This window comes from Nicotiana tabacum, chromosome 12 (assembly GCF_000715075.1).
Source record: "Nicotiana tabacum cultivar K326 chromosome 12, ASM71507v2, whole genome shotgun sequence".
Classification (NCBI taxonomy): domain Eukaryota; kingdom Viridiplantae; phylum Streptophyta; class Magnoliopsida; order Solanales; family Solanaceae; genus Nicotiana; species Nicotiana tabacum.
This window is the reverse complement of record NC_134091.1, coordinates 101,876,398-101,898,103: the sequence shown is the minus strand read 5'-3', so window position 1 is coordinate 101,898,103 and position 21,706 is coordinate 101,876,398.

Sequence of the window (21,706 nt, the reverse complement as noted above, 5' to 3'; positions counted from 1 at the left end):
GACCTCCTGGCATCGGAAAATGAAACCATCTTAACAAAATTATTATCGACCGATGTTCAACTTCGAAGTGTCAAGCAAAAGGGTTCGGTTCAAGATAAGAAGATCGAGGAGCTTGAAACATGACTTGCTGAGGCTAAGGCGGAGGTTGAGTCGTCGAAAGTCTTGGCGGATAAGTCCATTGCTGTATATCGGGCTGATGCTGAGGCTGCTCAGATGGAGGCCCGGGAAGCGACGAAGACTGCCGATACTCGAGCTCATTAGGTTGCCGAACTTGCTAAGTGTAGGTCTCGGAAGGAGACCCTCGAGGAGATACACGCTCGAGGTTTCGACCTTACCGAAGAGGTAAAAAGGGCAAAAGAGCTCGAAGCAAAAGCTGAAGCCTTGGCTTCTGATGATGATGATGATGATGGTAGCAAAAGCGGATCCGAGGACGGGGAAGAGCTCGACCAGGAAGCTTAGTTTCTAATTCTTCATGTTTGTAAATTAATCACGTACGCAATTTTTGTATATATATGTATAACGAGGTCGACTTGTTTTTGTTTTGTGAAGACTTTTAATCGAATGTTGACCTTGTAGTCTCTCTAATCGAGCAGATTTGTAGCCCTTGGGTTTGCTTGTTGAGTTGATGGTTCAAACTTTGAAGGAACATAATCCGTAGGTGTAATGTAATGGTTGAGTTAATGTAAACTCAGAGTAAAAGTAGCTTATTAGCCGTTGAGTGAATGTTTTGAACTTGAAATATTGTAGCCCGTAGGCGTAGTGGTCGAGTGAGTGTTTGCTCGAACTCGGAATAATAGTAGCCCGTAGGCTTAATAGTCGAGTGAATGTTTTGAACTCGAGATAATGTGGCCCGTAGGCTTAATGGTCGAGTGAATGTTTCGAACTCGAGATAATGTGGCCCGTAGGCGCAATGGTCGAGTGAGTGTTTCAAACTCGAGATAAAGGTAGCCCGTAGGCTTAATAGTCGAATGATTGTTCCAAACTTGAAATATCTTAGCCCGTAGGCGTAATGGTCGAGTGAGTGCTTGCTCGAACTCGAAATAACAGTAGCCCGTAGGCTTAATAGTCGAGTGAATGTTTCGAACTCGAGATAATGTGGCCCGTAGGCTTAATAGTCGAGTGAGTGTTTGCTCGAACTCGAAATAAAAATAGCCCGTAGGCTTAGTCGAGTGAATGATTCGAACTCGAAGTAGTGTAGGTCGTAGGCGTAATGGTTGAGTGAGTGCTTGCTCGAACTCGGAATAACAATAGCTCGTAGGCTTAATAGTCGAGTGAATGTTTCGAACTCGAGATAATGTGGCCCGTAGGCTTAATAGTCGAGTGCGTGTTTGCTCGAACTCGAAATAAAAATAGCCCATAGGCTTAGTCGAGTGAATAATTCGAACTCGAAGTAGTGTAGCCCGTAGGCGTAATGGTTGAGTGAGTGCTTTCTCGAACTCGGAATAACAGTAGCTCATAGGCTTAATATTCGAGTGATCACTTCGAACTCGGAATGAAAGTATCCCGTAGGCTTAATAGTTGAGTGAATCTGAATTCTGGTTGCATAATAAATCTCAAGTCATTACACATGTGTTTATGTTTGGGCCAATCTATATGAGCATGGTTTATTTTGACCATTTGGCTCTTATAATTTTTCCTGTTGGAACCCTATTATTGTGAGATGACTTTCTTGCATCTGAACTCGATGTATTTGAGGGCCCTGATGCCCCCCCGGTATTTGAGGTCGGTTGGAAAGAGGCCTTGGATATTGTTAAAAGTGCAGCACAATCGATGATTGGCTCATTAAAAACCTTGCCGAAAAACCCATTCGGGAGAAAACCGGTCTAAGGGAAAAAGAGTGCAACGTGTGCTTTTAAGCGAAGGATCTTCTTTAGCTCTTGTTCGGACTTCTGCATGGGTAAGTTAGATGAATATGGAAAGGTCGTACCTTAGCAGTAGTACCATTTTAGATGTGATACATTCCAACTGCTTGATAGCTGTTTTTCATTTATGATGTCGAGCCTGTATGATCCTTTTCTAACGTTCTCAAGCACCTGGTATGGTCCTTCCCAATTTGGTCCTATTTTTCCTTCGTTTGGATTCCAGGTATTGATGGTGACTTTTCTTAACACTAAGTCCTCGGGCTTGAAATGACGAAGTTTAGTTCTTCGATTATAATACCTTTCGATTCGTTACTTTTGGGCGGCCAATCGGATGTGGGCAGCTTCTCGTCCTTCGTCCGATATTTCAAGGCTGGTGTTCATAGCCTCGTTATTTGATTCTTCCGTCATGAATCGAAATCTGGGACTAGGTTCTCCGACTTCGATTGGTATCAATGCTTCGGAACCATATACTAAGGAGAATGAGGTTGCCCCCGTATTGGATTTTGACGTTGTTCGGTATGCCTAAAGGACTTCGGGCAGGATTTCTCTCCATTTTCCCTTCGCGTCGTTCAATATCTTCTTTAGGTTTTGAAGATTAGTCTTGTTCGTTGATTCGGCCTGACCGTTCCCACTGGGGTGGTATGGTGTTGATAATATCCTTCTTATTTTGTGATCTTCGAAGAATTTTGTGATTTTGCTGCCAACGAATTACTTCACATTGTCGCATACTATTTCGGCGGGTATCCCGAATCAGCATATGATATGATCCCAAATAAAGTCTATAACTTCTTTCTCTCTTATTTTCTCGAACGCCTGTGCTTCAACCCATTTTAAAAAATAGTCAGTCATAAATAAAATAAATTTGGCTTTACCTGAGGTCGATGGCAGAGGGCCGACGATGTCCATTCCCCATTTCATGAATGGCCATGGGGATAGAACCGAGTGAAGTTGCTCTCTGGGTTGATGGATCACTGGCGCAAACCTTTGACATTTATCACATTTACGAACAAATTCTTTCGCATTTTTGCCCATATCGATCCAATAATACCCCGCTCTGATCACTTTACGAACTAATGTGTCAGCACCGGAGTGATTGCCACAAGTGCCCTCGTGTACTTCCCGGAGGATGTAATTGGTATCTCCCGGACCCATGCATACCGCCATCGGTCCATCGAATGTTCTTCGATATAGTGTTTCGTCCACAGCCAACGTAAATCGAGCATCTTTAGTCCGTAGGGCCCTGGAATCTTTAGGGTCTGAAGGGAGCTTTCCATTTTTTAAGTATTCAATATACTTGTTTCTCCAATCCCAGGTTAAGTTAGTAGAATTTATTTCGGCGTGCCCATCTTCGATTACCGATCTTGAAAGTTGAACGACAGTCCCCGAGCTCAAATTATCTACCTCGACCGACGATCCCAAATTTGCAAGAGCATCGGCCTCATAATTCCATTTTCGTGGAACATGCCGTAGGGTTCATTGTTTGAAATGGTGTAAAGCGATAAGCAGTTTGTCCAAATACATTTGCATCCTACCTTCTCGGACTTCGAAGGTTTTGTTTACTTGACTCACCACCAGCAAAGAGTCACAATGCGCCTCAATGACTTCTGCTCCCAAGTTTCTAGCTAGTTCGAGACCTGCAATCATGGCTTCATACTCGGCCTCGTTATTAGTTAACCTGATAGTTTTACTAGCTTGCCTAATAATGTTACCCGTGGGGGGTTTCAAAACTATGCCTAACCCGGACCCCTTTATATTCGAAGCACCGTCCTTTAAAAGGATCCATACCCCGGACGATATACCTGATTTCAAAAGGAGTTCCTTTTCGACTTCGGGTATAAGGGTTGGCATGAAGTCGGCCACGAAGTCTGCTAAAATTTGAGACTTGATGGTCGTACGGGGTTGATATTCGATATAGTACCCACTGAGTTCGATGGCCCATTTGGCCAATCGGCCTGATAGTTCAGGCCTATGTAAAATATTACGGAGTGGGCAGGTGGTTAATATGCTTATGGGGTGACATTGAAAGTACGGCCTTAACTTTCTAGATGCGCTTACCAGCGCAAGTGCCAATTTTTCTAAGTGCGGATACCTAGTTTCCGCTTCTCCTAAGGTCCGACTTACGTAATAAACGGGAAATTGCGTACATTGCTCTTCTCGAACTAGGACACTGCTTACGGCGACTTCCGATACCGCTAAGTACAAGTATAGTTTTTCATCGAATTTTGGAGTGTCAAGCAGTGGTGGGCTCGCTAGATATCGTTTCAATTCCTGTAATGCTTGTTGGCATTCTGGTGTCCAGGCGAAGTCGTTCTTCTTTTTGAGTAGGGAGAAAAATTTGTGACTTCGATCTGCTGATCTTGAAATAAACCGGCCTAAGGCTGCAATTCTTCCCGTTAACCTTTGTATAGCTTTCACGCTGTCCACGATGGTGATGTCTTCAATGGCCTTGATTTTGTCGGGGTTGATCTCAATTCCCCGATTTGACACCATGAAGCCGAGGAACTTGCCCGAACTGATCCCGAAAGCACATTTTTTGGGGTTGAGCTTCATGTTGTATTTCCTCAGAATCTCGAACTTTTCTGCAAATGGGCCAAATGGTCCTCTGCGCGCAGGGACTTAACTAGCATGTCATCAATATAGACTTCCATTATTTTACCTATTTGTTCTTCGAACATTCTGTTTAGTAGGCGTTGATAAGTAGCTCCTGCATTTTTTTAGCCCGAAGGGCATTACGTTATAACAATATGTTCCATATCGGGTCACAAATAAAGTCTTTTCCCGGTCGTCCGGGTTCATCTAAATTTGATTATACCCGAAATAGGCATCGAGAAAGGTGAGGATCTCGTGGCCGGCCATGGCATCTATCATGCAATCGATGTTGGGCAGTGGAAAGGAATCTTTGGGGCATGCTTTGTTCAAATCCTTATAGTCCACACACATTCTAAGTTTGTTCCCTTTTTTAGGTATTACAACCACATTGGCTAACCATTCAAGGTATTTTACCTCCCGAATGGACCCCATCTTGAGAAGTTTGTTACCTCGTCCTTTATGAATGCGTGCTTTTCCTCGGACTGGGGCCTTCTTTTTTGCTTCACCGGTCTGAACTTAGGGTTCAAGCTTAGCTGGTGCGCCGTTATGTCCGGCGGGATCCCTGTTATATCTAGATGGGACCAGGCAAAACAGTCGATGTTATTGATAAGAAATTGAATGAGTTTCTTCCTGAGTTTAGGGTTCAGACCCGTTCCCAGGTATACCTTTCGTTCGGGCCAGTGTTCGATCAGTATGATTTGCTCCAGTTCCTCAATTGTTGATTTGGTGGCATCGAAATCATCGGGGGTAACGAAGGATCAAGGGATCCATCGATCATTATTGTCTTCTTCGATGTTCTGCTTACCTGGATGGGTCGAAGCCGATGTCTGTGATTGCTATTTGGTGCTCTGCTCTCCGATTGTGTCTCCTTCTGTACCTGATCCTTTTATCGACGAAAATGGGGATGTTGATTTTGCTTCTTCGACGGAGAACATTTCCTTTGCGGCCGGTTATTATCCGTACACTATTTTGACACCTACCGATGTTGGGAATTTGATTACTTGGTATAGGGTCTAGGGTACGACTCTCATGCTGTGGATCCACAGCTTTCCGAAAAGGGCGTTATATCTCATATCACCTTCGATTACGTGAAACTTTGTTTCCTGGATGGTTCCGACCACATTTATCGGTAGGGTAATCTCGCCTTTGGTGTTTTCACATGCCATATTGAATCCGTTTAGAACCAGAGTTGCAGGTACGACCTGATCTTGCAGGCCGAGCTGTTCTACGACCCTCGATCTGATGATATTGGACGAGCTACCTGGATCAATTAACACACGCTTAATCTTAGTTTTATTCATGAGTACGGATATTACCAGTGCATCATTATGGGGTTGGATGATTCCCTCTGTATCTTCATCACTGAAAGACAAAGTCCCTATGGGTGTATAATCTTGAGTTCGAGATCGCTTTTCCCTCACAATCGATGTTTTAGTGCATTTAAGCATCGGCCCCTAAGGGGCATCGATGCCGCCGATGACCATGTGAATGACGTGTTGCGGTTCTTCTGGCTTGTTTTGCTTGCCGAATTCCTTGTCCCTAAAATGGTTCTTCGCCCTATCACTCAGAAATTCCTGAAGGTGTCCTTTGTTAAATAAGCGGGCCACTTCCTCTCTTAGTTGCCTGCAATCTTCCGTTCTGTGGCCATGGGTGCCATGATATTCGCACATTTGATTGGGATTCCTTTGGGCAGGATCGGTCTGCATGGGTCGAGGCCATCTGATGTCTTTGATGCGTCCGATGGCAGATGTACCAATGTTGAAGTTATACTCCGATAATCAAGGGACTTCTATAGGATCGACATATTTATCAAAGCCGCTCTTGCTCATAAGTCCTCGAGAATTTTTCCCCCGATCAGTCCTTCGGTTGTTCCGAACCGTATCACGTGCTGAACCGTTGTTCATCCGATCTATGTCATACGGTTGGTATCGGTCTCTGTTCGACCTTTGTTCTCTGTTGATTTCCCTATGATTTTTAGTGGCTGTGTGGTTCTGACGTACGGGCCCATACGGAGCTCCCAATTGATCATCTTCGACCCTGATTTTTGATTGGTACCGGTTGTGCACATCTACCCAAGTTATCGATGGGTACTCGATCAAATTTTGTTTCAGCTGACGTGATGCTGTCGAACTTAGCCCGTTCAGTCCTTGGGTGAAAGCTTGTATGGCCCAATCGTCTGTGACCGGTGGCAAGTCCATACGTTCCATTTGAAATCGGGATACGCCCTCAGCATTTCGTTACCCCTTTGTTTTACTTTGAAGAGGTCTGATTTTCTTGTTGCAACCTTTATGGCACCAGCATGTGCTTTTACAAACGAATCTGCTAACATGGCAAAAGAATCAATGGAATTTGGTGGTAAGTTGTGATACCAGATCATTGCTCCCTTTGCGAGGGTCTCTCCGAACGTTTTTAACAACATAGATTCGATCTCATCATCCTCCAAATCGTTGCCTTTGATGGCACATGTGTAGGAGGTGACGTGTTCGCTAGGATTGGTCGTACCGTTATATTTGGAAATTTCGGGCATACGGAATTTTTTGGGGATTGGTTTTGGGGCCGCGCTCGACGGAAAAGGCTTTTGTATGAATTTTTTCGAATCGAGCCCTTTTATCATTGGCGGAGCCCCCGGATTTGATCGACCCTAGCGTTATACGTTTTCACTTTTTTGTCATTGGCTTCGACTTGTTTTGTGAGTTCCTCGAGCAATTTAGCAATTTCAGGAGCGGTCCCCGATTCCTGCTCGTTTGATTTCACTATGGCGGGCTCCGTTCTGGGGGTGACTTCTCGAAGAAGCGGATTGGAGTTCGGCCCGCTTTGCATATGAGTTCGGCTCTGCAACTGAGCTATCGCTACTTGTTGGGCTTGTAACATTTCGAAAATCATACGCAAGCTGACCCCGATTTCCCCTGTGTTGTAGGTGTCTCGGGCTATGGGTCGAGCACTGCCCTGAACGCTTTTTTCCGGTTCAGAACACTGATTCGCTTCTAGAGCTATTTGTGAATTGACATCCAATGGTACTTCGGCTTGAATTTTGGGTTCTTCGATTCGAGCCTCATTGTCGTCATCAGGTAGCCTTCCGGCCCCGGGCGCCAAGTTGTTGGTTTCATCTTGAAGGCCGGCTTCGAGGTCGATAGGTAGAGCCATTGCTGATTTGAAGTTGTAAACTGGAGTGTACTGTAGATTTATATCAAACAATCACTGTTACCCTTAGCCCCATGGTGGGCTCCAAACTGTTTACCCGAATAATCGGATAACGTTAAATTTAGATATGGTTCTAAGGGTATGCAAATTCCTTTGATACAACATGACAATACAAGTATTTTTGCTATAAAATGGGAATGATGGACGGGAAGACAGAAAATGAATTAGAAAAACAAGCACAATGAAATCTTAATATATCCTGGAAGACCTGTGTCTATTGCAGTCTGTTATAACCCAAATTCGCATACCATAGATCACGCCGTAAGTTAGTCGACGTAAATCCAAGAAGAGATTATCTTTGAGATGATAAGAAGTTAATCCTATTGGTCTTAAACGATACAAGGGTGTATAAGAGTGGTTAACAAATATTAGAAGTTAAACGAATCAAGGATGTTGTAACCCATATTTTCGGGTAACACTAGAGGTGATTAATTGTCCCAAGAGGTCTTGTTTTTATGTATTTGAATCATATAATATCTGCATCATAAGTCTTGAAGTCAAGCGAGTTATGAAACAAAAGTCGATAAAAGTTGTCGCAACTTAGGTTTATAATTTTACTTAAACTTTAGGTCAAATGTTACTGCATTTTTATCCCAATGTGCTTGGAATTATGGGGTGATCTACCTATCAAATTGAAGATCTATGAGTCTAGTTTCCAACGCATTAAACCGTTCATCGATACAATCTCGGAATAGAGAGATATTCGCGTTTTCGCGAGAGTGCGCCAAGCTGCTCTCTATGGGGCCCACAAAGGCGGTTTAAGACATATGGACATATATAAGATACCTCAACCCCGTTTTAAGTTATTATTTTTCAGTATATTCAGACCTTATAACCCTAAAATCAGTCTCTCAAGGTTCTCTCATGATCCAAGAACCAAACAAAGGGCAAACAACACAAATCAAATGTCAGGAATCCCGTGGCGCTAGTAAGTTTCTTGTTCTTCTTGTTGTTGCTGATTTTTGTGTTGTTCCAGCTTGTGTGGGAGGTTGTTTTAAGTGTTTTATGTCCTGTAAATACACCTTCAAGTTTTTAATATCAACCTTAGGTGATTTCAAGTCTTCTAAAGTAATTCTAGTGCCGAAAAACCCGAATTAATTGCTAGTTTTGCTTCCTTATTCTTGTGGCAGAATTGAAGGTATATTTCGTGGAAAATTAAGGTCAATTTGGAATTGTTCTTTCTATTTAAAGGTAAGGAACCTCTTACTCTATATATATTTGAGATTATCCAAGTTGTGGCTAAGTCGTTGATGCTAGAACTTGTGAAATATATATCGAAAGGCTTGGTAGTAATGTTGTTAGTTGGTGGACTGTTTTGGAGGCTCAATATGATTATTAATGATGTTGTTTGGGCTGTTTGGTGATTGTATTGACTTGTGGGAAGTCATATAAATAGGGGAGGTGCTGTCCGTTTTATCGTAAAATAGATTGCGGTCGATACATAATAGTTACGACGCTTAAACGATAATGATAGTGTCATTTCTCTTATTGTAGACTAAGGAGTCGTGACATTTGCATAGCTTGAGGTTGGGCAGTATATACAAGGTATGTGAGGCTATCCCCTTCATTCTTTTGCACGACTCCGATTGTACATAATGTAATGAACGAGCTCCCAAAGATACTCTACTCTTAGAAGCTAGCAGTGCTTACATTGCTGCCCTTCTTATGAAATGATTGATATTGATGTTACTTCTCTTATTCTTATATTATCAATGTTGTTGGTAGTTCCTGATTCTTATAAGATTCTTGATGAAGAGTTAATCCTAATAACGTGTACGAAGGATACCAACCTTATGTCACTCCGAAAGGTTCAAAATGTGATTCCAATGAGTCCAGCATGCATCATATATATGTATCTATTTTACTCTACCGAGCCGCGCTATAGTTGGCCGGGTACGGCACCTATTGTGCAACCACTGATCAGTTGGGTTTTACCGAGCTTCACGTGGCCGGGTACGATTCTACCGAGCCCTATGATGGCCGGGTACGTTTTACCGAGCCTATTATGGCCGGGTACGATATGATGATGGTGATGCCCACAAAGGCGTATGTTTTAAAAGTTTATGTATATATATCTATGTATCATGTATTTCATGTCAGTAGCCCTCAGAGGTACCCAGATGTCACAGGTTGTATATTCCCTATCCCTGTTTACATTACTGTTCTTACTTATGCTTTCCTGCCTTACATACTCAGTACTTTATTCGTACTGACGTCCTTTTTATTTGTGGACGCTGCATGTCGTGCTGCAGGTCCTGATAGACAGGTAGACATAGCTCCCCCACCACAGTAGGCTGTCCAGTTCAGCGGTTATTGGCGAGATCCCTTCTCCGGACTTGCCATGGTCTTGGTATGCATTTTTGTTATAGACATTATGGGTAAGTCGGGGCCCTGTTCTGGCAATGTTGTAGCACTTATGTTCCTTTAGAGGCTCATAGACAGGTGTCGACTTATGTATGGTTTAGAATGCCTTTTCGGCTGATTTTTGTTGTATAGTCTTTCATGGCATCATGATAGCTCGTACCTTATATATAGTTTCTTGACAGTCTTGTCGTCCCATGTTATGTATGTTCATGACATTATCTTTCATTGTTAGATGTTCATGATCCATGTCTACTATTTATATTGATCTTGTCGGCCCTTAAAGATAATAAGGAAGGTTAGATAAAATGTACGTTGGTGCTCGGCAAGTATGGCCCGGGTGCTAGTCATGACCCTCCAGTTGGGTCGTGACAAACTTGGTATCAGAGCAAGTCTATCCTAGGGGTTGTCTATGAGCCGTGTCTAGTAGAGTTTTGATTATGGATGTGTAGCGCGCCACATTTATAATCAGGAGGCTACGTGACATCTAGGGTTGTTACCTTCTTCCTGAATCTAGATCGTGCGTAGAGTTGAGTAGTAAGTGTTCATATCTAATATTCACCTTGTTTTCTTTCAGCGATGCCTTCGACTAGGAAGCAAGCAATTAGTAAACGGCTTGATACAGCTGTGGGAGAGGGTAACATTCAGGTGCCTCCAGCCAGAGCAGGCCAAAGTGAGGCTCAGAGTGAGATGCCGTCTCATACCTCTCTGTCTCCTCCAGAGGATATTAGGAGGCACCCAGTACATCCAGTTCCTCCGTCTAGCACTACAGACCACGATATGCGCAGTGCGGTGCAATTGTTGACTAGCTTGGTAGCTGCTCAGGCTCAGAGGCAGAATACCGGTGCTGCTGATAAACCGGTTAGTGCGAGAGTTCGTGATTTTATTAATCTAGACCCTCCAGTGTTTACCGGATCAGACCCCAAGGAGGACCCACAAACATTTATTGATCAGGTTCATTGTACATTGCGGGTTATGCATGCTAGTGATACAGAGGCAGTAGATTTGGCTTCTTATCGATTACGGGATTTTGCGATTTTATGGTATGATAGTTGGGAGAGATCTAGGGGTCCGAACGCTCCTCCAGCCGTGTGGAAGGAATTTTCTGAGGCCTTTCTTCGTCACTACTTGCCAGCTGAGATACGACGAGCTAGAGCTGATAAGTTCTTGAACCTTCGACAGGGTAATATGAGTGTACGAGAGTATAGTATACAGTTTGATTCTTTAGCAAGGTATACTCCCCATATGGTGGCCGAGATGAGTGATAGGGTGCACCTGTTCGTGAACGGGTTGGGACCACATCTGATAAATGAGTGCACAACAGCCTCCTTGGTAGAGGGCATGGATATTTCCCGTATTCAGGCTTATGCCCAGACCCTTCAGGATAATAAGTTATATGCTAAGTTCTCTAAATGTGAATTCTTGCTGAACTAAGTAGCATTCCTTGGCCATGTGATATCTGATGAGGGTATTAGTGTCGACACTCAGAAGATCGATGCAGTGAAGAATTGGCCAAGACCTACAACACCGTCAGAAGTCCGCAGCTTCCTGGGGCTACCAGGATATTATAGGCAGTTTGTAGAAGGGTTTTCCTCTATACCAACACCATTGACTAAGTTAACACAGAAAGATACCAAGTTCCAGTGGTCTGATGCTTGTAAACATAGTTTTCAGGAGCTAAAGAATCGATTGACATCCGCGCCAGTGCTCACTCTCCCAGAAGGAACAGAAGGTTATGTGGTATATTGTGATGCCTCAGGTATAGGTTTGGGGTGCGTATTGATGCAACGTGGGAAGGTGATTGCTCATGCATCAAGACAATTGAAGAAGCATGAAAAGAATTACCCGACTCATGATTTGGAATTGGCTGCAGTAATATATGCTTTGAAGATATGGCAGCACTACTTATACGGCGTCCATGTTGACATCTACACAGATCACAAGAGTTTACAATACATCTTCAAGCAGAAGGAGTTGAATTTGAGGCAGCGTAGGTGGCTTGAATTACTGAAAAACTATGACGTCGAGATATTGTACCGTCCCGGTAAAGCCAATGATGTGGCAGACGCTCTCAGCCGTAAGTCAATGGGAAGCTTAATACATATTAAGGCAGGTAGACAAGGGTTGACCAAAGAGCTTCACCAGCTGGCCAATATGAGAATCAGATTGTTGGACTCTAATGACGGAGGTGTTACTGTATAGAATACAGCATAATCGTCTTTGGTAGCCGAGGTAAACGCACGGCAATATGAAGATCCTACCTTAGTAAGATTGAGAGAGGGAATTCAGCAGTGTAAGATTACAGCTTTCAAGATCGGAGGAGATGGGACACTAAGATACCAGGGCCGATTTTGTGTACCTAGTATGGCAGGGTTGCGAGAGAAGATTATGATTGAGATTCACCAGTCCCGATATTCTATCCATCCTGGCTCGACAAAGATGTATCATGACATTAAGGAGCAGTATTGGTGGGATAACATGAAGAAGTCTATTGCAGAATTTGTAGCCCAGTGTCCTAATTGTCAACAAGTAAAAATCGAGCACCAGAAACCTAGTGGATTGATTCAGAATATAGAGATTCCGACCTGGAAATGGGAGGTGATTAATATGGACTTCATTATTGGATTACCTCGCTCTTATCATAAGTTTGACTCCATCTGGGTGATAGTTGATCGACTTACAAAATCTGCCCATTTTCTACCAGTTAAGACAACTTACACGGCTGAAGATTATGCGAAGTTATATAACAAGGAGATTGTTAGGCTTCATGGTGTGCCGGTATCTATTATATCAGACCGAGGAGCTCAATTTACGGCTAACTTTTGGAGGTCTTTTCAGAAGGGTTTAGGTACACAAGTAAATCTCAGCACTGCATTCCATCCGCAGACTGACGGACGGGCTGAACGTACCATCTAGACGCTTGAAGATATGCTACGAGCATGTGTTCTAGATTTCAAGGGGAATTGGGATGACCATCTGGCACTTATAGAATTTGCCTACAATAATAGCTACCATTCCAGTATTAAAATGGCCCCGTATGAGGCACTGTACGGGAGGAGATATAGATCACCAGTTGGATAGTTCGAAGTAGGTGAGACAGAATTATATGGGCCAGATTTGATTCACCAAGCCATTAAGAAGGTGAAAGTGATACAAGAGCGACTGAGGACGGCACAAAGCAGGCAAAAGTCTTATTCCGATGTCCGGCGTCATGATCTGGAATTTGAGGTTGGTGATTGGGTTTTCCTGAAGATCTCGCCGATGAAGGGTGTTATGCGTTTTGGGAAGAAGGGTAAGTTGAGTCCGCGGTATATTGGGCCGTACAAAATTCTTCGACGAATTGGACAGGTTGCTTACGAGTTAGAATTGCCATCTGAATTGGAATTTGTCCACCCTGTATTCCATGTATCTATGTTGAGAAAATGTATTGGAGACCCTTCTCAGGTCGTCCCTATCAAAGATGTACAAGTTACAAAGGATCTATCATATGATGAAGTGCCAGTGGCTATATTAGATCGACAAGTCTGCAAGCTGAGAACAAAGGATATAGCTTCCGTGAAAGTATTATGGAGGAACAAGAATATAGAAGAAATGACATGGGAAGCAGAAGAGGAGATGAAGTCTAAATACCCTTACCTATTCCAGAGAGAAGATAACGAGGATGCCGGGGGAAAGAAGGACGCATTATAAGGTGAAACGGCTCTATGAGGTAAGCAATAGCTTGTGAATACTCTTTTTTTAATACAAAATGGTGATATGTAGATAATGTATATATCCATAATGCTTTGTATAGTCTTGTAAGGCCATAGGTTGGGTTTAACTGCTTGCAAGTTTGGCTAGTGTCCATTTTATGGGGGAAACTCAGCCGGAAATCTCCGTCGGAATCCACGATGAGTTAGACACCCCATAAACCCTTACATTCGAGGACGAATGTTCCTAAGGGGGAGAGGGTGTTACAACCCAAATTCGCATACCATAGATCACGCCGTAAGTTAGTCGATGTAAATCCAAGAAGAGATTATCTTTGAGATGATAAGAAGTTAATCCTATTGCTCTTAAACGATACAAGGGTGTATAAGAGTGGTTAACAAGTATTTGAAGTTAAACGAATCAAGGATGTTGTAACCCATATTTTCGGGTAACACTAGAGGTGATTAATTGTCCCAAGAGGTCTTGTTTTAATGTATTTGAATCATATAATATCCGCATCATAAGTCTTGAAGTCAAGCGAGTTATGAAACAAAAGTCGATAAAAGTTGTCGCAACTTAGGTTTATAATTTTACTTAAACTTTAGGTCAAATATTACTGCATTTTTCTCCCAATGTGCTTGGAATTATGGGGTGATCTACCTATCAAATTTAATATCTATGAGTCTAGTTTCCAACGCATTAAACCGTTCATCGATACGATCTCGGAATAGAGAGATATTCACGTTTTCGCGAGAGTGCGCCAAGCTGCTCTCTATGGGGCCCACAAAGGCGGTTTAAGACATATGGACATATATAAGATACCTCAACCCCGTTTTAAGTCATTATTTTTCAGTATATTCAGACCTTATAACCCTAAAATCAGTCTCTCAAGGTTCTCTCATGATCCAAGAACCAAACAAAGGGCAAACAACACAAATCAAATGTCAGGAATCCCGTGGCGCTGGTAAGTTTCTTGTTCTTCTTGTTGTTGCTGATTTTTGTGTTGTTCCAGCTCGTGTGGGAGGTTTATTTAAGTGTTTTATGTCCTGTAAATACACCTTCAAGTTTTTAATATCAACCCTAGGTGATTTCAAGTCTTCTAAAGTAATTCTAGTGCCGAAAAACCCGAATTAATTGCTAGTTTCGCTTCCTTATTCTTGTGGCAGAATTGAAGGGATATTTCGTGGAAAATTAAGGTCAATTTGGAATTGTTCTTTCTATTTAAAGGTAAGGAACCTCTTACTCTATATATATTTGAGATTATCCAAGTTGTGGCTAAGTCGTTGATGCTAGAACTTGTGAAATATATATCGAAAGGCTTGGTAGTAATGTTGTTAGTTGGTGGACTGTTTTGGAGACTCAATATGATTATTAATGATGTTGTTTGGGCTGTTTGGTGATTGTATTGACTTGTGGGAAGTCATATAAATAGGGGAGGTGCTGTCCGTTTCATCGTAAAATAGGTTGCGGTCGATACATAATAGTTACAACGCTTAAACGATAATGATAGTGTCATTTCTCTTATTGTAGACTAAGGAGTCGTGACATTTGCATAGCTTAAGGTTGGGCAGTATATACGTGAGGCTATCCCCTTCATTCTTTTGCACGACTCCGATTGTACATAATGTAATGAACGAGCTCCCAAAGATACTCTACTCTTAGAAGCTAGCAGTACTTACATTGCTGCCCTTCTTATGAAACGATTGATATTGATGTTACTTCTCTTATTCTTATATTATCAATGTTGTTGGTAGTTCCTGATTCTTATAAGATTCTTGATGAAGAGTTAATCCTAATAACGCGTACGAAGGATACCAACCTTATGTCACTCCGAAAGGTTCAAAATGTGATTCCAATGAGTCCAGCATGCATCATATATATGTATCTATTTTACTCTACCGAGCCACGCTATAGTTGGCCGGGTATGGCACCTATTGTGCAACCACTGATCAGTTGGGTTTTACCGAGCTCCACGTGGCCGGGTACAATTCTACCGAGCCCTATGATGGCCGGGTACGTTTTACCGAGCCTATTATGGCCGGGTACGATATGATGATGGTGATGCCCACAAAGGCGTATGTTTTAAAAGTTTATGTATATATATCTATGTATCATGTATTTCATGTCAGTAGCCCTCAGAGGTACCCAGATGTCACAGGTTGTATATTCCCTATCCCTGTTTACATTATTGTTCTTACTTATGTTTTTCTGCCTTACATACTCAGTACTTTATTCGTACTGACGTCCTTTTTATTTGTGGACGCTGCATGTCGTGCTGCAGGTCCTGATAGACAGGTAGACGTAGCTCCCCCACCACAGTAGGCTGTCCAGTTCAGCGGTTATTGGCGAGATCCCTTCTCCGGACTTGCCATGGTCTTGGTATGCATTTTTGTTATAGACATTATGGGTATGTCGGGGCCCTGTTCCGGCAATGTTGTAGCACTTATGTTCCTTTAGAGGCTCATAGACAGGTGTCGACTTATGTATGGTTTAGAATGCCTTTTCGACTGATTTTTGTTGTATAGTCATTCATGGCATCATGATAGCTCGTACCTTATATATAGTTTCTTGACAGTCTTGTCGTCCCATGTTATGTATGTTCATGACATTATCTTTCATTGTTGGATGTTCATGATCCATGTCTACTATTTATATTGATCTTGTCGGCCCTTAAAGATAATAAGGAAGGTTAGATAAAATGTACGTTGGTGCTCGGCAAGTATGGCCCGGGTGCTAGTCATGACCCTCCAGTTGGGTCGTGACAAACTTGGTATCAGAGCAAGTCTGTCCTAGGGGATGTCTATGAGCCGTGTCTAGTAGAGTTTTGATTATGGATGTGTAGCGCGCCACATTTATAATCAGGAGGCTACGTGACATCTAGGGTTGTTACCTTCTTCCTGAATCTAGATCGTGCGTAGATTTGAGTAGTAAGTGTTCATATCTAATATTCACCTTGTTTTCTTTCAGCGATGCCTTCGACTAGGAAGCAAGCAATTAGTAAACGGCTTGATATAGCCGTGGGAGAGGGTAACATTCAGGTGCCTCCAGCCAGAGCAGGCCAAAGTGAGGCTCAGAGTGAGATGCCGTCTCATACCTCTCTGTCTCCTCCAGAGGATATTAGGAGGCACCCAGTACATCCAGTTCCTCCGTCTGGCACTACAGACCACGATATGCGCAGTGCGGTGCAGTTGTTGAGTAGATTAGTAGCTGCTCAGGCTCAGAGGCAGAATACCGGTGCTGCTGATAAATCGGTTAGTGCGAGAGTTCGTGATTTTATTAATCTAGACCCTCCAGCGTTTACCGGATCAGACCCCAAGGAGGACCCACAAACATTTGTTGATCAGGTTCATTGTACATTGCGGGTTATGCATGCTAGTGATACAGAGGCAGTAGAGTTGGCTTCTTATCGGTTACGGGATTTAGCGATTTTATGGTATGATAGTTGGGAGAGATCTAGGGGTCCGAACGCTCCTCCAGCCGTGTGGAAGGAATTTTCTGAGGCCTTTCTTCGTCACTACTTGCCAGCTGAGATACGACGAGCTAGAGCTGATAAGTTCTTGAACCTTCGACAGGGTAATATGAGTGTACGAGAGTATAGTATACAGTTTGATTCTTTAGCAAGGTATACTCCCCATATGGTGGCCGAGATGAGTGATAGGGTGCACCTGTTCGTGAACGGGTTGGGACCACATCTGATAAATGAGTGCACAACAGCCTCCTTGGTAGAGGGCATGGATATTTCCCGTATTCAGGCTTATGTCCAGACCCTTCAGGATCATAAGTTATATGCTAAGTTCTCTAAATGTGAATTCTTGCTGAACTAAGTAGCATTCATTGGCCATGTGATATCTGATGAGGGTATTAGTGTCGACACTCAGAAGATCGATGCAGTGAAGAATTGGCCGAGACCTACAACACCGTCAGAAGTCCACAGCTTCCTGGGGCTAGCAGGATATTATAGGCAGTTTGTAGAAGGGTTTTCCTCTATACCAGCACCATTGACTAAGTTAACACAGAAAGATACCAAGTTCCAGTGGTCTGATGCTTGTAAACATAGTTTTCAGGAGCTAAAGAATCGATTGACATCCGCGCCAGTGCTCACTCTCCCAGAAGGAACAGAAGGTTATGTGGTATATTGTGATGCCTCAGGTATAGGTTTGGGGTGCGTATTGATGCAACGTGGGAAGGTGATTGCTCATGCATCAAGACAATTGAAGAAGCATGAAAAGAATTACCCGACTCATGATTTGGAATTGGCTGCAGTAATATATGCTTTGAAGATATGGCGGCACTACTTATACGGCGTCCATGTTGACATCTACACAGATCACAAGAGTTTACAATACATCTTCAAGCAGAAGGAGTTGAATTTGAGGCAGCGTAGGTGGCTTGAATTACTGAAAAACTATGACGTCGAGATATTGTACCATCCCGGTAAAGCCAATGTTGTGGCAGACGCTCTCAGCCGTAAGTCAATGGGAAGCTTAATACATATTAAGGCAGGTAGACAAGGGTTGACCAAAGAGCTTTACCAGCTGGCCAATATGAGAATCAGATTGTTGGACTCTGATGACGGAGGTGTTACTGTATAGAATACAGCAGAATCATCTTTGGTAGCCGAGGTAAAAGCACGGCAATATGAAGATCCTACCTTAGTAAGATTGAGAGAGGGAATTCAGCAGTGTAAGATTACAGCTTTCAAGATCGGAGGAGATGGGACACTAAGATACCAGGGCCGATTATGTGTACCTAGTATGGCAGGGTTGCGAGAGAAGATTATGATTGAGATTCACCAGTCCCGATATTTTATCCATCCTGGCTCGACAAAGATGTATCATGACGTTAAGGAGCAGTATTGGTGGGATAACATGAAGAAGTCTATTGCAGAATTTGTAGCCAAGTGTCCTAATTGTCAACAAGTAAAAATCGAGCATCAGAAACCTAGTGGATTGATTCAGAATATAGAGATTCCGACCTGGAAATGGGAGGTGATTAATATGGACTTCATTATTGGATTACCTCGCTCTTATCATAAGTTTGACTCCATCTGGGTGATAGTTGATCGACTTACAAAATCTGCCCATTTTCTACCAGTTAAGACAACTTACACGGCTGAAGATTATGCGAAGTTATATATCAAGGAGATTGTTAGGCTTCATGGTGTGCCGGTATCTATTATATCAGACCGAGGAGCTCAATTTACGGCTAACTTTTGGAGGTCTTTTCAGAAGGGTTTAGGTACACAAGTAAATCTCAGCACTGCATTCCATCCGCAGACTGACGGACAGGCTGAACGTACCATCTAGACGCTTGAAGATATGCTACGAGCATGTGTTCTAGATTTCAAGGGGAATTGGGATGACCATATGGCACTTATAGAATTTGCCTACAATAATAGCTACCATTCCAGTATTAAAATGGCCCCGTATGAGGCATTGTACGGGAGGAGATGTAGATCACCAGTTAGATAGTTCGAAGTCGGTGAGACAGAATTATATGGGCCAGATTTGATTCACAAAGCCATTAAGAAGGTGAAAGTGATACAAGAGCAACTGAGGACGGCACAAAGCAGGCAAAAGTCTTATTCCGATGTCCGGCGTCATGATCTGGAATTTGAGGTTGGTGATTGGGTTTTCCTGAAGATCTCGCCGATGAAGGGTGTTATGCGTTTTGGGAAGAAGGGTAAGTTGAGTCTGCGGTATATTGGGCCGTACAAAATTCTTCGACGAATTGGACAGGTTGCTTACGAGTTAGAATTGCCATCTGAATTGGAATTTGTCCACCCGGTATTCCATGTATCTATGTTGAGGAAATGTATTGGAGACCCTTCTCAGGTCGTCCCTATCAAAGATGTACAAGTTACAAAGGATCTATCATATGATGAAGTGCCAGTGGCTATATTAGATCGACAAGTCCGCAAGCTGAGAACAAAGGATATAGCTTCCGTGAAAGTATTATGGAGGAACAAGAATATAGAAGAAATGACATGGGAAGCAGAAGAGGAGATGAAGTCTAAATACCCTTACCTATTCCAGAGAGAAGATAACGAGGATGCCGGGGGAAAGAAGGACGCATTATAAGGTGAAACGGCTCTATGAGGTAAGCAATAGCTTGTGAATACTCTTTTTTTAATACAAAATGGTGATATGTAGATAATGTACATATCCATAATGCTTTGTATAGTCTTGTAAGGCCATAGGTTGGGTTTAACTGCTTGCAAGTTTGGCTAGTGTCGCCGGAAATCTCCGTCGGAATCCACGATGAGTTAGACACCCCATAAACCCTTACATTCGAGGACGAATGTTCCTAAGGGGGAGAGGGTGTTACAACCCAAATTCGCATACCATAGATCACGCCGTAAGTTAGTCGATGTAAATCCAAGAAGAGATTATCTTTGAGATGATAAGAAGTTAATCCTATTGGTCTTAAACAATACAAGGGTGTATAAGAGTGGTTAACAAATATTTGAAGTTAAACGAATCAAGGATGTTGTAACCCGTATTTTCGGGTAACACTAGAGGTGATTAATTTTCCCAAGAGGTCTTGTTTTAATGTATTTGAATCATATAATATCCGCATCATAAGTCTTGAAGTCAAGCGAGTTATGAAACAAAAGTCGATAAAAGTTGTCGCAACTTAGGTTTATAATTTTACTTAAACTTTAGGTCAAATGTTACTGCATTTTTCTCCCAATGTGCTTGGAATTATGGGGTGATATACCTATCAAATTGAAGATCTATGAGTCTAGTTTCCAACTCATTAAACCGTTCATCGATACGATCACGGAATAGAGAGATATTCACGTTTTCGCGAGAGTGCGCCAAGCTGCTCTCTATGGGGCCCACAAAGGCGGTTTAAGACATATGGACATATATAAGATACCTCAACCCCGTTTTAAGTCATTATGTTTCAGTATATTCAGACCTTATAACCCTAAAATCAGTCTCTCAAGGTTCTCTCATGATCCAAGAACCAAACAAAGGGCAAACAACACAAATCAAATGTCAGGAATCCCGTGGCGCTAGTAAGTTTCTTGTTCTTCTTGTTGTTGCTGATTTTTGTGTTGTTCCAGCTCGTGTGGGAGGTTTTTTTAAGTGTTTTATGTCCTGTAAATACACCTTCAAGTTTTTAATATCAACCCTAGGTGATTTCAAGTCTTCTAAAGTAATTCTAGTACCGAAAAACCCGAATTAATTGCTAGTTTCGTTTCCTTATTCTCGTGGCAGAATTGAAGGGATATTTCGTGGAAAATTAAGGTCAATTTGGAATTGTTCTTTCTATTTAAAGGTAAGAAACCTCTTACTCTATATATATATATTTGAGATTATCCAAGTTGTGGCTAAGTCGTTGATGCTAGAACTTGTGAAATATATATCGAAAGGCTTGGTAGTAATGTTGTTAGTTGGTGGACTGTTTTGGAGGCTCAATATGATTATTAATGATGTTGTTTGGGCTGTTTGGTGATTGTATTGACTTGTGGGAAAGTCATATAAATAGGGGAGGTGCTGTCCGTTTTATCGTAAAATAGGTTGCGGTCGATACATAATAGTTACGACGCTTAAACGATAATGATAGTGTCATTTCTCTTATTGTAGACTAAGGAGTCGTGACATTTGCATAGCTTGAGGTTGGGCAGTATATACAAGGTATGTGAGGCTATCCCCTTCATTCTTTTGCACGACTCCGATTGTACATAATGTAATGAACGAGCTCTCAAAGATACTCTACTCTTAGAAGCTAGCAGTGCTTACATTGCTGCCCTTCTTATGAAACGATTGATATTGATGTTACTTCTCTTATTCTTATATTATCAATGTTGTTGGTAGTTCCTGATTCTTATAAGATTCTTGATGAAGAGTTAATCCTAATAACGTGTACGAAGGATACCAACCTTATGTCACTCCGAAAGGTTCAAAATGTGATTCCAATGAGTCCAGCATGCATCATATATATGTATCTATTTTACTCTACCGAGCCGCGCTATAGTCGGCCGGGTACGGCAC